This window comes from Phyllobates terribilis, unplaced genomic scaffold (genome assembly GCF_046119375.1).
Source record: "Phyllobates terribilis strain yellow unplaced genomic scaffold, ASM4611937v1 Scaffold_4__5_contigs__length_816908805, whole genome shotgun sequence".
Taxonomy (NCBI): domain Eukaryota; kingdom Metazoa; phylum Chordata; class Amphibia; order Anura; family Dendrobatidae; genus Phyllobates; species Phyllobates terribilis.
The window spans coordinates 788711997-788730123 of record NW_027362764.1 but is presented as its reverse complement, the minus strand read 5'-3'; the positions used below and the strand labels follow the sequence as shown (position 1 = coordinate 788730123).

The 18127-nt window shown below is 51.3% G+C and overlaps 1 protein-coding gene across 8 annotated transcripts in view; it reads right to left on the bottom strand.

Annotated features, from left to right (window-relative positions):
- Nucleotides 1–18127, bottom strand: part of ADGRB1 (adhesion G protein-coupled receptor B1) — a 911276-nt gene that overhangs the window by 685723 nt on the left and 207426 nt on the right. The window lies entirely within an intron of this gene.

Genomic DNA, 18127 nt, shown 5'->3' with positions numbered 1-18127 from the left:
CAGCCTTGTGTCCTGTTGCTTCAGCCTGGTGTCCTGCTGCTTCAGCCCGGTGTCCTTATGCTTCAGCCCGGTGTCCTGCTGCTTCAGCCCGGTGTCCTGCTGCTTCAGCCCGGTGCCCTGCTGCTTCAGCCTTGTGTCCTGCTGCTTCAGTCTGGTGACCTGCTGCTGCAGCCAGGTGTCCTGCTGATTCAGCCTGGTGTGCTGCTGCAGCCTGGTGTCCTGCTTCAACCCGGTGTCCTGCTGCTTCAGCCAGGTTCCCTGCTGCTTCAGCCTGGTGTCCTACTGCTGAAGCCTGGTGTCCTGCTGCTGCAGCCTGGTGTCCTGCTGCTGCAGCCTGGTGTCCTGCTTCTACAGCCTGGTGTTCTGTTGCTTCAGCCTGGTGTCCTGTTGCTTCAGCCTGGTGTCCTGCTGCTTCAGCCTGGTGTCCTGCTGCTGCAGCCTGGTGTCTTGCTGCTGCAGCCTGGTGTCCTGCTACTGCAGCCTGGTGTCCTGCTGTTTCAGCCTGGTGTCCTTCTGCTTCAGCCTGGTGTCCTTCTGCTTCAGCCTGGTGTCCTTCTGCTTCAGCCTGGTGTCCTGCTGCTTCAGCCTGGTGTCCTGCTTCTTCAGCCTGGTGTCCCGCTTCTTCAGCCTGGTGTCCTACTACTGCAGGCTGGTGCCCGGCTGCTTCAGTCTGGTGCCCTGTTGCTTCAGCCTGGTGTCCTGCTCCTTCAGCCTGGTGTCTTGCTGCTTCAGCCTGATGTCTTGCTGCTTCAGCCTGATGTCTTGCTTCTTCAGCCTGGTGTCCTGCTTCTTCAGCCTGGTGTCCTGCTTCTTCAGCCTGGTGTCCTGCTGCTTCAGCCTGGTGTCCTGCTGCTTCAGCCAGGTTCCCTGCTGCTTCAGCCTAGTGTCTTTCTGCTGCAGCCTGGTGTCCTGCTGCTGCAGCCTGGTGTCCTGCTGCTTCAGCGTGGTGTCCTGCTTCTTCAGCCTCGTGTCCTGCTTCTTCAGCCTCGTGTCCTGCTGCTTCAGCCTGGTGTCCTTCTGCTTCAGCCTGGTGTCCTTCTGCTTCAGCCTGGTGCACTACTGTTTCAGCCAGGTTCCCTTCTGCTTCAGCCTGGTGTCCTACTGCTTCAGCCTGGTGTCCTGCTGCTTCAGCCTGGTGTCCTGCTGCTGCAGCCTGGTGTCCTGCTGCTTCAGCCTGGTGTCCTGCTGCTTCAGCGTGGTGCCCTGCTGCTTCAGCCTGGTGTCCTGCTTCTTCAGCCTGGTGTCCTGCTGCTTCAGCCTGGTGTCCTGCTGCTTCAGCCTAGTGCCCTGCTGCTTCAGCCTGGTGCCCTGCTGCTGCAGCCTGGTGCCATGCTGCTTCAGCCTGGTGTCCTGCTTCTTCAGCCTGGTGCCCTGCTGCTTCAGCCTGGTGTCCTGCTGCTTCAGCCTGGTGCTCTGCTGCTTCAGGCTGGTGCCCTGCTGCTGCAGCCTGGTGCCATGCTGCTTCAGCCTGGTGTCCTGCTTCTTCAGCCTGGTGCCCTGCTGCTTCAGCCTGGTGCCCTGCTGCTGCAGCCTGATGCCCTGCTGCTGCAGCCTGGTGTCCTGCTGCTTCAGCCTGGTGCCCTGCTGCATCAGCCTGGTGTCCTGCTACTGCAGCCTGGTGCCCTGCTGCTTCAGCCTGGTGTCTTGCTGCTTTAGCCTGGTGTCCTGCTGCTTCAGCCTGGTGTCCTGCTTCTTCAGCCTGGTGTCCTGCTTCTTCAGACTGGTGTCCTGCTGCTTCAGCCAGGTTCCCTGCTGCTTCAGCCTGGTGTCCTTCTGCTGCAGCCTGGTGTCCTGCTGCTGCAGCCTGGTGTCCTGCTGCTTCAGCGTGGTGTCTTGCTTCTTCAGCCTGGTGTCTTGCTGCTTCAGCCTGGTGTCCTGCTTCTTCAGCCTCGTGTCCTGCTTCTTCAGCCTCGTGTTCTGCTGCTTCAGCCTGGTGTCCTTCTGCTTCAGCCTGGTGTCCTTCTGCTTCGGCCTGGTGCCCTCCTGTTTCAGCCAGGTTCCCTTCTGCTTCAGCCTGGTATCCTACTTCTTCAGCCTGGTGTCCTGCTGCTTCAGCCTGGTGTCCTGCTGCTGCAGCCTGGTGTCCTGCTGCTTCAGCCTGGTGTCCTGCTGCTTCAGCGTGGTGCCCTGCTGCTTCAGCCTGGTGTCCTGCTTCTTCAGCCTGGTGTCCTGCTGCTTCAGCCTGGTGTCCTGCTGCTTCAGCCTGGTGCCCTGCTGCTTCAGCCTGGTGCCCTGCTGCTGCAGCCTGGTGCCATGCTGCTTCAGCCTGGTGTCCTGCTTCTTCAGCCTGGTGCCCTGCTGCTTCAGCCTGGTGTCCTGCTGCTTCAGCCTGGTGCCCTGCTGCTTCAGGCTGGTGCCCTGCTGCTGCAGCCTGGTGCCATGATGCATCAGCCTGGTGTCCTGCTTCTTCAGCCTGGTGCCATGCTGCATCAGCCTGGTGCCCTGCTGCTGCAGCCTGGTGCCCTGCTGCTTCAGCCTGGTGCCCTGCTGCTGCAGCCTGGTGCCCTGCTGCATCAGCCTGGTGTCCTGCTACTGCAGCCTGGTGCCCTGCTGCTTCAGCCTGGTGTCTTGCTGCTTTAGCCTGGTGTCCTGCTGCTTCAGCCTGGTGTCCTGCTGATGCAGCCTGGTGTCTTGCTGCTGCAGCCTGGTGTCCTGCTACTGCAGCCTGGTGTCCTGCTGTTTCAGCCTGGTGTCCTTCTGCTTCAGCCTGGTGTCCTTCTGCTTCAGCCTGGTGTCCTGCTGCTTCAGCCTGGTGTCCTGCTTCTTCAGCCTGGTGTCCCGCTTCTTCAGCCTGGTGTCCTACTACTGCAGGCTGGTGCCCTGCTGCTTCAGCCTGGTGCCCTGTTGCTTCAGCCTGGTGTCCTGCTGCTTCAGCCTGGTGTCTTGCTGCTTCAGCCTGATGTCTTGCTGCTTCAGCCTGATGTCTTGCTTCTTCAGCCTGGTGTCCTGCTTCTTCAGCCTGGTGTCCTGCTTCTTCAGCCTGGTGTCCTGCTGCTTCAGCCTGGTGTCCTGCTGCTTCAGCCAGGTTCCCTGCTGCTTCAGCCTGGTGTCCTTCTGCTGCAGCCTGGTGTCCTGCTGCTGCAGCCTGGTGTCCTGCTGCTTCAGCGTGGTGTCCTGCTTCTTCAGCCTCGTGTCCTGCTTCTTCAGCCTCGTGTCCTGCTGCTTCAGCCTGGTGCCCTGCTGCTTCAGCCTGGTGCCCTGCTGCTGCAGCCTGATTCCCTGCTGCTGCAGCCTGGTGTCCTGCTGCTTCAGCCTGGTGCCCTGCTGCATCAGCCTGGTGTCCTGCTACTGCAGCCTGGTGCCCTGCTGCTTCAGCCTGGTGTCTTGCTGCTTTAGCCTGGTGTCCTGCTGCTTCAGCCTGGTGTCCTGCTTCTTCAGCCTGGTGTCCTGCTTCTTCAGACTGGTGTCCTGCTGCTTCAGCTTGGTGCCCTGATGCCGCAGCCTGGTGCCATGCTGCTTCAGCCTGGTGTCCTGCTGCTTCAGCCTGGTGTCTTGCTGCTTCAGCCTGGTGTTCTGCTTCTTCAGCCTGGTGCCCTGCTGCTTCAGCCTGGTGCCCTGCTGCTTCAGCCTGATGCCCTGCTGCTTCAGCCTGGTGTCTTGCTGCTTCAGTCTGGTGTCCTGCTGCTTCAGTCTTGTGCCCTGTTGCTGCAGCCTGGTGCCCTGCTGCATCAGCCTGGTGCCCTGCTGCTTCAGCCTAGTGTTCTGCTTCTTCAGCCTAGTGCCCTGCTGCTTCAGCCTGGTGTCCTTCTGCTTCAGCCTGGTGCTCTGCTGCTTCAGCCTGGTGTCCTTCTGCTTCAGCCTGGTGCTCTGCTGCTTCAGTCTGGTGCCCTGCTGCTTCAGTCTGGTGTCCTGCTGCTTCAGTCTTGTGCCCTGTTGCTGCAGCCTGGTGCCCTGCTGCATCAGCCTGGTGTCCTGCTGCATCAACCTAGTGTCCTGTTGCATCAGCCTGTTGTCCTGCTGCATCAGCCTGCTGTCCTTCTGCTTCAGCCTGGTGTCCTTCTGCTTCAGCCTGGGGTCCTGCTGCTTCAGCCTGGTGTCGTGCTGCTTCAGCTTGGTGTCATACTGCTTCAGCCTGGTGCCCTGCTGCTTCAGCCTGGTGTCTTGCTGCTTCAGCCTGGAGCCCTGCTGCTTCAGCCTGGTGTCCTGCTACTTCAGCCTGGTGCCCTGATTCTTCAGCCTGGTGCCCTGCTGCTTCAGCCCGGTGTCCTGATGCTTCAGCCTGGTGTCCTGCTGCTTCAGGCCGGTGTCCAGTTTCTTCAGTCCGGTGTCCTGCTGCTTCAGCCCGGTATCCTGCTCCTTCAGCTAGGTGCCCTGCTGCTTCAGCTTGGTGTCCTGCCGCTGCAGCCTGGTGTCCTGCCGCTGCAGCCTGGTGTCCTGCCGCTGCAGCCTGGTGTCCTGCCGCTGCAGCCTGGTGTCCTGCTGCTGCAGCCTGGTGTCCTGCTGCTGCAGCCTGGTGTCCTGCTGCTGCAGCCTAGTGTCTGGTGCTTGACTTCTGGTGCTAAGTTGGCCTCAGACTTTTCGATGCATGTCATCATGCCATGATGAGTGTCTCCAGAGGTGGTGACCCGGCCTTGGGCAACTCACGTTGTGACATCATGAACTTATGATGTCTGAAGCCTACTTGGCAACGAAATCCTCATGCCAAATGAAGATTGCGGAAGAAGATGCAAGAGGAGGCACGGAGCAAAGGACGTCAAGCAGCATTGTAAGGACTGGTGAGCTGTTGGGGGAGTCCCTTTTTTTTACTCCCATGTGTAAAAGACCCAAGTGTCTGATTGAAGTATGGATTGTAGAGAACTGTAAGGATTTTGTGAGCACCGCTGTTTCCAAAAATATGAATTATTATTTTTATTGCATTTACAACCTAAGGTTTGCTACGATCTACACATTGCTTGGAATTGTCCAAACGTTCATTTCTTTCTTTTAACGAAAAAAAAAGAAAATTATTAAAAATATTTTTCTGTTGGGGCAAAAAGAATATCCTAAAAATATATTTGCTTGAGATAAAATATCTAATTTGCCTCCACTTCTCCAGAAGACAATCTGCTGGAGAAAAGGAAAAAACCAATTATCCGCTGTTAACATCTAGTTTGGAATTCAATGGTCTAAAAAGAAAAAAGGCCTAAAACAATTAATGGTCCCCTGCACTGGTCAACAGAGTGTGACAGTGACCCATAGAGGGGGCGACCTGCAGAGCCTTTAGGCTGGTGATTTGTCACAGGCTCCTGGGTGTAGCCGGCAGTCCGGTAGGGTCCACCGTGATTCCTGATCATGAGTCAATAACGCTCCAAATTTGCATTGAATTTTAGGAAATTTGCAAGACCTGGCAAAATCGAATAATTTGCAATTTGATTTGTGCAAATGATTCCAAACAGAATATTGGATCAGGTAGAGAAAGCTCAAATGACATCAGGAGTGGCTGCGCACGCTTCCCCACAATGCTTTACATCTATTACATCACACAATATAGCACAGCCAGTCAGGAGGGACTGTATAAAAGCAAAAGCAGCGAATGCAGAAGCCATTTTATGGCGAATCTAGACAGTGAGGGTATGTTACAGCTTAGGCATAGAAATAGGAAGAGAAAGCCATAAACACTGAATAAACAGTACAGACAGTATGTAACAGCTCAGCAGTGACTACCATCAATTTACCCATAGCCATACATGCTGATATCACTTGGACATTACTAAGACTGTTTGTGTTAAAAAGCTTGAATGGGGTTTGATACAGTGCTAGGAGACCTTAGAGTGTTACATACGTCTTTTCAGGGCAATTGGAAGCTTTGTAGTACTTGCGCATCATCGCGAATCAATTTTGGCAAATTGAATTTTTGGGGGAAAAATTTGGGTAAGCGAAAATTAGGCCAATTTTAATTTCAGTTTTCATCTCTAGTAGTTAGTGTTATGTTCTGCTACCAGAGCTAAGGAAAGAGAGGAGATCTGTCCCTACGATAGAACTCAGCTTAATCCCTACGATGTAACAGGGGACCTGATCCTGCGATCAGACCTGCTAAAGTCCTAAGCTAGTCTGTACGGAGACCTATAGATGTGGGGAAGGAATCCCTACAAGTACTAAGGACTGGGAGGAAAATGGGACACCTCCTAACAGAAATAGTAGCAGACAGACGAACAAACAAAATATATAGAACAAAGAGGTCCGTAGACCAAGCAAACTAACAGAGTTAGATACAGAGCACAGGCTAGCTAGAAAGTAGTTAAACAATGAAGTCCAGCAAAGCCAGAAGGGCGGAGCAGGCTTAAATAGGCCAACAAGGTCATGTGACCAGCAAAGGAAAAAAAACCTAAGAGCAAGGTTCTAACAGTACCCCCCCCTTCTAAGAGGATCCTCCGGATCCCCTAGGACCAGGCTTATCAGGAAATCTCCTGTGAAACGCTCTGATAAGTCTGGACGCGGAAACATCATCCGACCTCACCCAAGAGATATCCTCGGGTCCGAAACCTTTCCAGGCCACAAGATACTGCAAACTACCTCTATACAGTCTAGAGTTAAGGATGCGAGAAATTTCATATTCCCCGTCCTCCACCACCGGAGGAACAGAGGCAGAGGCGTCACAATCCGATACAACAGCTTTTTTCAACAGAGAGACATGAAATACCGGATTAATTCTCCAGGAGGTAGGAACCTCCAACCTAACAGCAGATTGGTTGACAACCTGAAGCACCTTAAAGGGCCCTACAAACTTGGGACCCAATTTCTTAGAAGGAATCCTCAACCGCAGATTCCTAGAGGACAACCAAACCATGTCACCAACAGCGAACAAAACCTCCTGTCGTTTCCTATCAAAGTAGTCCTTAGATTTTCTGTTGGCCTCCTGAAGATTACCACGCACATCCGTCCAAACTCTCTCCAAATCACCGGAAAAATTCTCCTCCTCAGGCACGGCAGATCCCAACTTGGAGAACGACCCAAACGACGGATGTCTCCCAGAACAACAAAAAAAAGGCGAACAACCAGCAGAAGAAGATGTATGATTGTTCAGAGCAAATTCAGCAAGTGGCAATGTTATGCACACGCCCGGGCTGAGCGGCCTGTGCGTGTGATTGTAGTGATTCCACTGGACCGTGCCGGAGAGTGAATGCCTGGAGGGGCGTAACTAGGTATTCACCCGATCCGACCAGGGTCGCACGACGGCATACGACGCCAGTGCACCAAGGAGGAACCGAGCAGAGGGACCAGGTGCTACTCCAGGACAGACCCCGGACACGGCTGTTGACCCACACAGGGGAATACAGGAACAGACTGGTAGGCTGGCACACAGACTGGTGGGTATAGGCAGGCACGACTGGTATGCAGGCAGGCGGGTATGCAGGCCGGGGGGTACAGGCAAGCACAGCTAGAGTGCAGACAGGGAGGCACTAGCAGGTAGGAACACAGGCGGGATAGGACCCAGTACACACTGGGACTCAGGAACAATACAGGCAGAGGGGTACAGGCAAGCACAGCTAGAGTGCAGACAGGGAGGCACTAGCAGGTAGGGACACTGGCGGGATAGGACCCAGTACACACTGAGACTCAGGAACAGAACCACAGATGTGGCGGACAAACACAGCAGAGTGAGGCCGCCCAGAGAGGTGAGCGAGAACAGGGCAGGACAAGGCCGCCTGGAGCGGTGAGCAAAGGATCAGAGCTGAGCGAGACTGCCGGAGCAGTGAGCAAGAGTAAAGCAGGACGAGACCACCTGGAGCGGTGAGCAAGAGTGGAGCAAGACTGCCGGAGCAGTGAGCAAAAGGATAAGAGCGGAGCGAGACTGCCGGAGCAGTGAGCAAAAAGGGTCAGAGCGGAGCAAGGCTGCCGGAGCAGCGAGCAAAGGAGTCAGAGCAGGCTAGAACCGCCGGAGCGGTGAGCAAAGGAGTCAGAGCAGGCTAGAACCGCCGGAGCGGTGAGCAAAGGAGTCAGAGCAGGCTAGAACCGCCGGAGCGGTGAGCAAAGGAGTCAGAGCAGGCTAGAACCGCCGGAGCGGTGAGCAAAGGAGTCAGAGCAGGCTAGAACCGCCGGAGCGGTGAGCAAAGGAGTCAGAGCAGGCTAGAACCGCCGGAGCGGTGAGCAAAGGAGTCAGAGCAGGCAAGGCTGAGCAGGGGGGACAGGGCTCTGTTCACACGGAACAGACAGGAAGGGAAAGGCAGAGCCAGATACTCACAGAGTACTTGCAGAGAAGTAGCGAGTGGACCACAAACTCACAAACGGGAGTACAGAGACAACAAGCAGGAGTTAGGTACGAGTTCAGACTCTGCAGAAAAAGGAAGGGAACGGACATAGAGGCAAAACAGGTAAAGGATAGGAGAGAGTTCAGACTGGAACTGAGTGTACGGAGGAGACCGACATGCAGCAAAATACAGGAGCGGGTCTGGGAATACGGCCCCCAGAGAGGCAGGACGAACAGGCAAGGAGCGTGTTCAGACAGGACAGACAAGATACAGGAGCGGGTCTAGGTAATCGGCCCCTAGAAGGCGGGAGGAACAGGCTAGGAGCGTGTTCAGACAGGTCAGACAAGATACAGGAACAGGTCTAGGTAATCGGCCCCTAGAAGGCAGGAGGAACAGGCTAGGAGCGTGTTCAGACAGGCCTGGAAATACAGCCTCCAGGATAGGCAGAAAAGAGAACACAGAACGGGACCTGGCACCTTCAGAGTGCAAGCACACACTGAATGAAACACTATGCTCAGGCAGGGATAGATGGGAGCAGCTGAGCTATATACCAGGTGACAGACAGCAATAGGCTGAGGACGCACAAGGGGTGTGACCCACAGCAGGTACAAAAAGCAGGAAGTGATCGGGCGCCGCCCTTAAGCAGCAGAAACAGACACAAACAGACAGCATGGAGGGAAGCCAGAGAGACATTCTGGACAGGAGATCAAGTGCGCGCTCTTGCACAGTGGGAGATGGACCACTATGCAAGGACGCCGCCAGGTATGTTACAGTACCCCCCCCCTTACGCCCCCTCTTCTTCAGGCCTGCCAGAATCTTCCGCAGGGAATTCGAGGGCCAATTCTTCACTTCGAAGAGATCACTTCCACTGTCCACCGGAAAAACTGGTCTCCTCTGGGTAGCTAGGATGCTACCTCCCATCCAGCCACCCTTAGCAACAGACGAAACGGGTGGAGTACCAGGAACAGCACACAAGGAAGTCTCTCTCCACATATTTTCAGGTGGCACCCCAGAGGGTACAGGAGACAACTGGAAGTCCTCCACCGGGTTGGAGGGGGACAGAGACTTGGGGGTAATCTCTGCTTCGAGGTACATCTTGTCAAGCTCACAGGAAGAAATAGACGGGTTATCAGGTACATAATGAGGAAAAGTCACTGTCTCTTTGTTATCTGGTGGTACCCCGGAGGATTCAGGAAACAACTGGAGGTCCTCCGCCGGGTCAGAAGAGTGCAGAGGCTCAGAGAAAACATCTGCTTCAGAGTACACTAGGTCGGACTCACTGGACGAAGCAGGCGAGGTATCTGGTACCGAGTATAGGAAAGTCTCTGTCCATTCTCCACCAGGTGGCACCCCGAAGGGTTCTGGAGACAACTGGCGGTCCTCCGCCTGGTCAGAGGGGTGTAGAGACTCACGGGTAACCTCTGCTTCAGAGTACACTAGGTCGGACTCACTGGACGAAGCAAGCGAGGTATCAGATCCAGGATATAGGAAAGTCTCTGTCCATTTACCACCAGGTGGCACCCCGAAGGGTTCTGGAGACAACTGGAGGTCCTCCGCCTGGTCAGAGGAGTGTAGAGACTCGGGAGTAACCACTGCTTCGGAGTACACTAGGTTGGACTCACTGGACGAAGCGAGCGAGGTATCAGGTACAGAGTATAGGAGAGTCTCTGTCCTTTCGCTACCAGGTAGCACCCCGAAGGGTTCAGGAGACAACTGGAGGTCCTCCGCCTGGTCGGAGGGGTGTAGAGACTCGGGGGTAACTACCACTTTGGGGTACCCATTGTCAGGCTCACAGGACGAAGCGGACAAAGTATCGAGTACCGGGTGTAGAGAATTCTCTCTCCATTTGTCATCGAGTGGTATCCCGGAGGATTCAGGAGGCAACAGGGGGTCCTCCGCCAGGTAGTAGAAGTGCACAGACTCTGAGGTAACCACAGCTTTGGAGCATCCTTGGACATGCACACCGGTTAAAGTGGGTGAAGCATCTGATGCCGGGTGCAGGAAGTTCTCCTGTGTGGAGTCTGGATGGGCAGAAGTCTCTTCGGGCAGGAGAACTGGTGCACTACCCACGCACATTACCCGTTGGGGCTTCTCCGGGATACAGGGAGATGAAGCTTCAGTAGGGACTTCAAGGTTGGGGTCAGGAGGTCTCAGGGAGGACAGACCCTGGCGTGACGGCTTGCCTCTACGTTTAGCACGTCTGGACTGCCTCTTGAGGTTGGGAGAAGTATTCCGGAAAGCGTAGTCACCCTGTGAGGATTCTGGGTGGGCAGTAGTCTCATTGGGCTGGAGGACTATTGCGCTACCCACACACATTACCCATTGGGGCTGCTCCGGGATATTGGGAAGTGAAGCTTCAGCAGGAGCCTCCGGGTTAGGATCATCGAAGACCATTAGAAAGGCCACCAGGAAGGCCATTAGGTCCAGGAGGATCGGATCCTGTGTTTCATATAGGGGGTTGATCCATTCCAAGGCATCACCCGCCAGGTAAGACATAATGAATGCCACCTTAACCCGATCGGTGGGAAAACATAGAGGGTAGAACTTGAAGTGTAGCATGCATTGCTCCACAAATGCACGACTTTGTCTAGGATCCCCATAATAACGTAGCGGATCCGCGGGAACGAGAGCAGATAGATCCATCTGGACGGGTGCGTAATTCGCCTGGAACTCAGCTAAAGGAAAAAAAAATATTTATTTATTTATTTTAATGCATGTATTCGCTGGAAAACTTCTCAGAGAGCGAAGGCCGTGGGGCTCAACGGGAACCATGGCCTGAGCATGCTGTTATGCACACGCCCGGGCTGAGCGGCGTGTGCGTGTGATTGTAGTGATTCCACTGGACCGTGCCGGGGAGTGAATGCCTGGAGGGGCGTAACTAGGTATTCACCCGATCCGACCAGGGTCGCACGACGGCATACGACGCCAGTGCACCAAGGAGGAACCGAGCAGAGGGACCAGGTGCTACTCCAGGACAGACCCCGGACACGGCTGTTGACCCACACAGGGGAATACAGGAACAGACTGGTAGGCTGGCACACAGACTGGTGGGTATAGGCAGGCACGACTGGTATGCAGGCAGGCGGGTATGCAGGCCGGGGGGTACAGGCAAGCACAGCTAGAGTGCAGACAGGGAGGCACTAGCAGGTAGGAACACAGGCGGGATAGGACCCAGTACACACTGGGACTCAGGAACAATACAGGCAGAGGGGTACAGGCAAGCACAGCTAGAGTGCAGACAGGGAGGCACTAGCAGGTAGGGACACTGGCGGGATAGGACCCAGTACACACTGAGACTCAGGAACAGAACCACAGATGTGGCGGACAAACACAGCAGAGTGAGGCCGCCCAGAGAGGTGAGCGAGAACAGGGCAGGACAAGGCCGCCTGGAGCGGTGAGCAAAGGATCAGAGCTGAGCGAGACTGCCGGAGCAGTGAGCAAGAGTAAAGCAGGACGAGACCGCCTGGAGCGGTGAGCAAGAGTGGAGCAAGACTGCCGGAGCAGTGAGCAAAAGGATAAGAGCGGAGCGAGACTGCCGGAGCAGTGAGCAAAAAGGGTCAGAGCGGAGCAAGGCTGCCGGAGCAGCGAGCAAAGGAGTCAGAGCAGGCTAGAACCGCCGGAGCGGTGAGCAAAGGAGTCAGAGCAGGCTAGAACCGCCGGAGCGGTGAGCAAAGGAGTCAGAGCAGGCTAGAACCGCCGGAGCGGTGAGCAAAGGAGTCAGAGCCGGCTAGAACCGCCGGAGCGGTGAGCAAAGGAGTCAGAGCAGGCTAGAACCGCCGGAGCGGTGAGCAAAGGAGTCAGAGCAGGCTAGAACCGCCGGAGCGGTGAGCAAAGGAGTCAGAGCAGGCTAGAACCGCCGGAGCGGTGAGCAAAGGAGTCAGAGCTGGCAAGGCTGAGCAGGGGGGACAGGGCTCTGTTCACACGGAACAGACAGGAAGGGAAAGGCAGAGCCAGATACTCACAGAGTACTTGCAGAGAAGTAGCGAGTGGACCACAAACTCACAAACGGGAGTACAGAGACAACAAGCAGGAGTTAGGTACGAGTTCAGACTCTGCAGAAAAAGGAAGGGAACGGACATAGAGGCAAAACAGGTAAAGGATAGGAGAGAGTTCAGACTGGAACTGAGTGTACGGAGGAGACCGACACTGCAGCAAAATACAGGAGCGGGTCTGGGAATACGGCCCCCAGAGAGGCAGGACGAACAGGCAAGGAGCGTGTTCAGACAGGACAGACAAGATACAGGAGCGGGTCTAGGTAATCGGCCCCTAGAAGGCGGGAGGAACAGGCTAGGAGCGTGTTCAGACAGGTCAGACAAGATACAGGAACAGGTCTAGGTAATCGGCCCCTAGAAGGCAGGAGGAACAGGCTAGGAGCGTGTTCAGACAGGCCTGGAAATACAGCCTCCAGGATAGGCAGAAAAGAGAACACAGAACGGGACTTGGCACCTTCAGAGTGCAAGCACACACTGAATGAAACACTAAGCTCAGGCAGGGATAGATGGGAGCAGCTGAGCTATATACCAGGTGACAGACAGCAATAGGCTGAGGACGCACAAGAGGTGTGACCCACAGCAGGTACAAAAAGCAGGAAGTGATCGGGCGCCGCCCTTAAGCAGCAGAAACAGACACAAACAGACAGCATGGAGGGAAGCCAGAGAGACATTCTGGACAGGAGATCAAGTGCGCGCTCTTGCACAGTGGGAGATGGACCACTATGCAAGGACGCCGCCAGGTATGTTACAGGCAGAAACTCAGACCACCCCTCTTGATTGTCTGCCACAAAACAACGCAAGAACTGCTCAACATCCTGGTTTTTCCTTTCTGTCTGGCCATTAGATTCAGGATGATATCCGGATGAGAACGATAAATGAACTCCCAACCTGTCACAAAAGGCACGCCAAAAACGAGCCACGAACTGAGGACCCCTATCAGAAACAATGTCAGTTGGAACGCCATGAAGTCTGACAATTTCCTTGACAAAGGCCTTAGCGAGAGTTTTAGCGCAGGGCAGTTTGACGAAGGGAACCAAGTGACACATCTTGCTAAAACGGTCCACGACCACCCAGATGACAGTAAAACCCTCAGAGGGGGGAAGGTCAGTTATAAAGTCCATAGCCAAATGTGTCCAAGGAGCACTGGGAACCTCCAAAGGACAAAGCAACCCCGCAGCAGGAGTATGTGAGGACTTAGATCTAGCACATATAGTACATTGACGCACCCACTTAATGACTTCCTTCTGCCATCCAGGCCACCAAAAACTGCGACCCACCAGTCTCTTGGTCTCAGAGATTCCGGGATGACCTGCCAACCGAGATTCGTGACACTCAACAAACAAATCTCTCCTAAAGGTCCCAGGCACAAACAACCTCCCATGAGGAGTGTTAGATGGGGCATTCTCCTGTGCTTTAAGAATCTCATCTTCCAAAACGGAGTCCAAAGCAGCTATCACAACACCTTCTTGTAAAATGTTCTCCTCTTTCTCAGCACCGACTATGGGAGAAAAACTGCGAGACAAGGCATCCGCCTTAACATTCTTAGTACCAGGGATGTAAGTAACAGAGAAATTAAACCGCGAGAAAAACAGTGCCCACCTAGCCTGACGGGCATTCAGGCGCTTGGCAGCATCAAGATATATCAGATTTTTATGATCCGTAAGAACCTGAACGGGAAATTCCGAGTGACGCCAGTGTTCAAATGCGAGTTTAATAGCCAATAATTCCCGATTACCAATATCGTAATTCAGTTCAGTCTCCGAAAAAATTTTTGAAAAAAAGGCACAGGGATGTAATCCATCCCCGTTATCCTGAGACAATACTGCGCCAACCCCCACAGAGGAAGCATCAACCTCAACCAAAAACGGCTTAGTCACATCAGGCTGCATAAGGATGGGAGCAGAGGTGAACCTCTCCTTGAGATACACAAAAGCTTCAATGGCCTCAGAAGACCACTGAACCGCATCAGCACCTTTCCTGGTGAGATCGGTCAGAGGTTTGACATTACTAGAAAAATTTTTTATGAATTTTCTGTAATAATTGGCGAAACCCAAAAACCTCTGTATCGATTTCAAACCAATAGGCCTAGGCCATTCCTGTACAGCTTGAACTTTAACCGGGTCCATCTCAAAGCCCTCGCTGGAGATAATGTAGCCCAAAAAACTAATTCTCTGTACAGCGAACTCACATTTCTCCAGCTTAGCAAAAAGCGAATTGTCCATTAATAACTGTAATACCTCACGTACGCTCCGCCAATGAGACTCCAGATCAGGCGAATAAATCAAAATGTCATCCAAATACACAACCACATTTTTGCCGATCAAAGGTCTAAGGATGTCATTAATAAGATTCTGAAAAAATGCAGGAGCATTAGTGAGACCAAAAGGCATAACCAGATTCTCAAAATGACCCACAGGAGTGTTAAAAGCAGTCTTCCATTCGTCACCCTCCTTCATGCGCAACAGATTGTATGCCCCCTTAAGGTCAATTTTAGAGAACCACTTGGCCCCCATTAACTGGTTAAACAGATCAGGAATCAATGGCAGTGGGTAAGGATTGCGTACAGTAATTTTATTAATCTCACGAAAATCCAGACAAGGACGTAAACCGCCGTCCTTTTTTTTTACAAAAAAAAATCCAACCGCCACAGGAGACTTAGAGGGCCTAATGTGACCGGCGGCCAAACTTGTCTGTATATATTCCTCCAAAGCCTTCCTCTCAGGAATAGTAAGGTTAAATAAACGACTTTTAGGAAGAGTCGCTCCAGGGACAAATTCAATAGAACAATCATAGTCTCTATGGGGAGGCAAAACCTGCGATTCCTTCTCAGAAAAAACTCTCCAAAAATCCTGAATAGGAACAGGCAATTCTCCCCTATCCAAAGCTGCAATACACCCGTTACAACACTTGTCATAACATTTATGGCTCCAGGATTTAATTTCACTGGTAGACCAATCCAGTACAGGATTGTGCAATTTTAACCAGGGCAACCCCAATATTACTGGAGAAGGCAAGTTATTCAAAACTACCAAATCCAATTTCTCGTGGTGAACACCATTAATAGTGAGAGGAAATTCACAGACCTTGAGAGTAATATTCTTCAAAGGGGAACCATCCACCGAAACCACAGCAATGGGGGATGATAAAGGTTTGGGTTTTAAATTGAGTCTTTCCAAGAATCCCCCATCAATAACATTCAGAGTAGACCCACAATCAACAAACACCCGAAATTCCATTAATTTTTCCTGAGCAATCGTGGAAGCAGCTAAAAATACACCCTTGGAATTTAAACAGGCAATACGGGCATGACTGACCATTTTTTTTTTCTTTCTTGATACGAAGCTCACAGCCTTTAATCAAATGACCAGATTTTCCGCAATAGAAACACAAGCCTTCAGAAAATCTGCGATCTTTTTCTTGAGAGCGAGGTGCCATCGCTTCAATCTCCATCGGCTCTCCACTGTCAGTACACACATTCTCATAACCAGAAACTGACATAGCAGAGGATTTGCTCTCATTAACCCTTGCACGCAGTCTCCTATCCACCCGTATAGCTAATTGCATAGCCTGTTGCAAATCTTCAGGTGTAGGATAAGCAATTAGCAGGTCTTTAACCCTTTCACTGAGCCCAGCAAGAAATAGACTTTTCAGAGCAGAATCGTTCCACCCTGTTTGAGTAGACCATCGACGGAAATGAGTACAATATTTTTCCACATTACCTGATCCCTGTCTCAAACGTCTTAACTCAGTCTCAGCTGATGAGACACGGTCAGGATCATCATATAATAGTCCCAAAGCAGAAAAAAAACTATCCACTGAACTGAAGCATGTATCACTAGGTTGCAAAGAAAAGGCCCACTCCTGAGGCTCTTTGCGCAAAAGTGACATTATAAACCCTATGCGCTGGGAATCATCCCCAGAGGACTTGGGTCTCAAACGAAAATACAATAAGCAAGCATTTTTAAATGAAAAAAATTCTCGGTGTTCACCAAAAAATAAATCCGGCAAACATACCTTAGGCTCCAAGAAATGTGCTCCAGGACAGTTACTCACGTGTTGACGGAGCTCAGTCACCTCCAAAGAGAGTCCCTGCAGGTGTTTAGCCAAATCCAGAACCGACACCATGATGGAACAGAAAAAATCTTTCCTTAGAGAATTTGCAGGCTGGACTTACTGTTATGTTCTGCTACCAGAGCTAAGGAAAGAGAGGAGATCTGTCCCTACGATAGAACTCAGCTGAATCCCTACGATGTAACAGGGGACCTGATCCTGCGATCAGACCTGCTAAAGTCCTAAGCTAGTCTGTACGGAGACCTATAGATGTGGGGAAGGAATCCCTACAAGTACTAAGGACTGGGAGGAAAATGGGACACCTCCTAACAGAAATAGTAGCAGACAGACGAACAAACAAAATATATAGAACAAAGAGATCCGTAGACCAAGCAAACTAACAGAGTTAGATACAGAGCACAGGCTAGCTAGAAAGTAGTTAAACAATGAAGTCCAGCAAAGCCAGAAGGGCGGAGCAGGCTTAAATAGGCCAACAAGGTCATGTGACCAGCAAAGGAAAAAAAACCTAAGAGCAAGGTTCTAACAGTTAGACAATGGAGCAAAAAATATCAATTGATTGCTTCTGGAAGTGGAAGATTGGGCCCTCTCATCTCTTGGTCTCAAAGTACACTTTGTTCCTTGGCTTGGGACTTATGCATGTGGCAATATTATGGCTCTGTTTTGCCCAAGAGATGCACGAGCCCTTTACTGTACCTCTGTAATCCTCCGGATTACTGCAGGTGGCGTGCTCCTTCAGACTCGTCAAACACAGAGATATATGGAACCTTTTCTCTAGAGGGTTTTGTCTTTGTACATGCCGCACCCAACCAAGACCAAAACATGAAGGCGGTGCACTTGTAGAACCCACGGTTTTGTTTTCACGATTTGCTGTCGACAGGTTTGAACAAAGTTCAAAGGAAAACAAAACTTTAGGGAAAATAAAAATATTCATTACTGGATTTTTATTTTTATATTCATTCTTAAGAACTTTGAAAATCAAATTCGATCGCACGGGATATAAAATCTAAAACTGGATCAATGAAAGGTTGAATGCTCAATTGATGTTGTGCCGATTCGATAAAAGACATTCATGGTTTCCGCCATAAACTGGTGTACAGTATGTGGTGTATAGAAGGTGTAATTGTCACCTTTTACTGCTATGTCAATTGGAATAATGCCGAGGACGAAGTCTGCAACACTCTCAATGCAATGGAGGAAAATCAATCCGGAATTGATTGCAGTTGTTTTTCAAGATTACAAAGACAAGCTGAACACCCCTCTCATTCTCTCTCCTGGTATTAATTACTGCTCGTTTAGGTTTTGCTACTTATTCTTTTCCATTGATTAAAAAAAAAAAAAATACATCCAGAACTTTTATCACGAACGATTAAGCATTTTTTTTTATACTTCTTGTTTTTTTACTTTGATGCTCTAGTTTTATGGAGTTATTTTTTTTTTTTTTACAATTTTTCAAATATATCTTTTTATACATATAAATTTTATATAAAAATATTTTATTTCTAAATGGTTCGATTATAAAATTAAAATTATTGCTTACAGAGGTTGTCCACTTTCACAATTAGTTTTATATATTTTTTTAAATTGTAATAAAAAATAAAAAAATACACCCCCCCCCTTCATGAGACCCTAATATTCCAATACCTTCCTGTTTCCTGCTAATCTCTACTTCCTTGATACCTCTGCAGCCAATCGCTTCCCCGCCAGCCTCAGCAGTCAAAGACTGGTAGTTTAGATGGAGACTTCCAGGGGATCGATAAAGGAGAATTACTTATTTGATTGTTTTATCCCATTCTCAGTCTTTAAAAAATTGATAAAGTGGAAACTGCCTTTTTTTATCAATTTTTTTTTTGTTTAATTTTTAAGAAAAATATTAAAAAAATTTTTTTCACAATTACA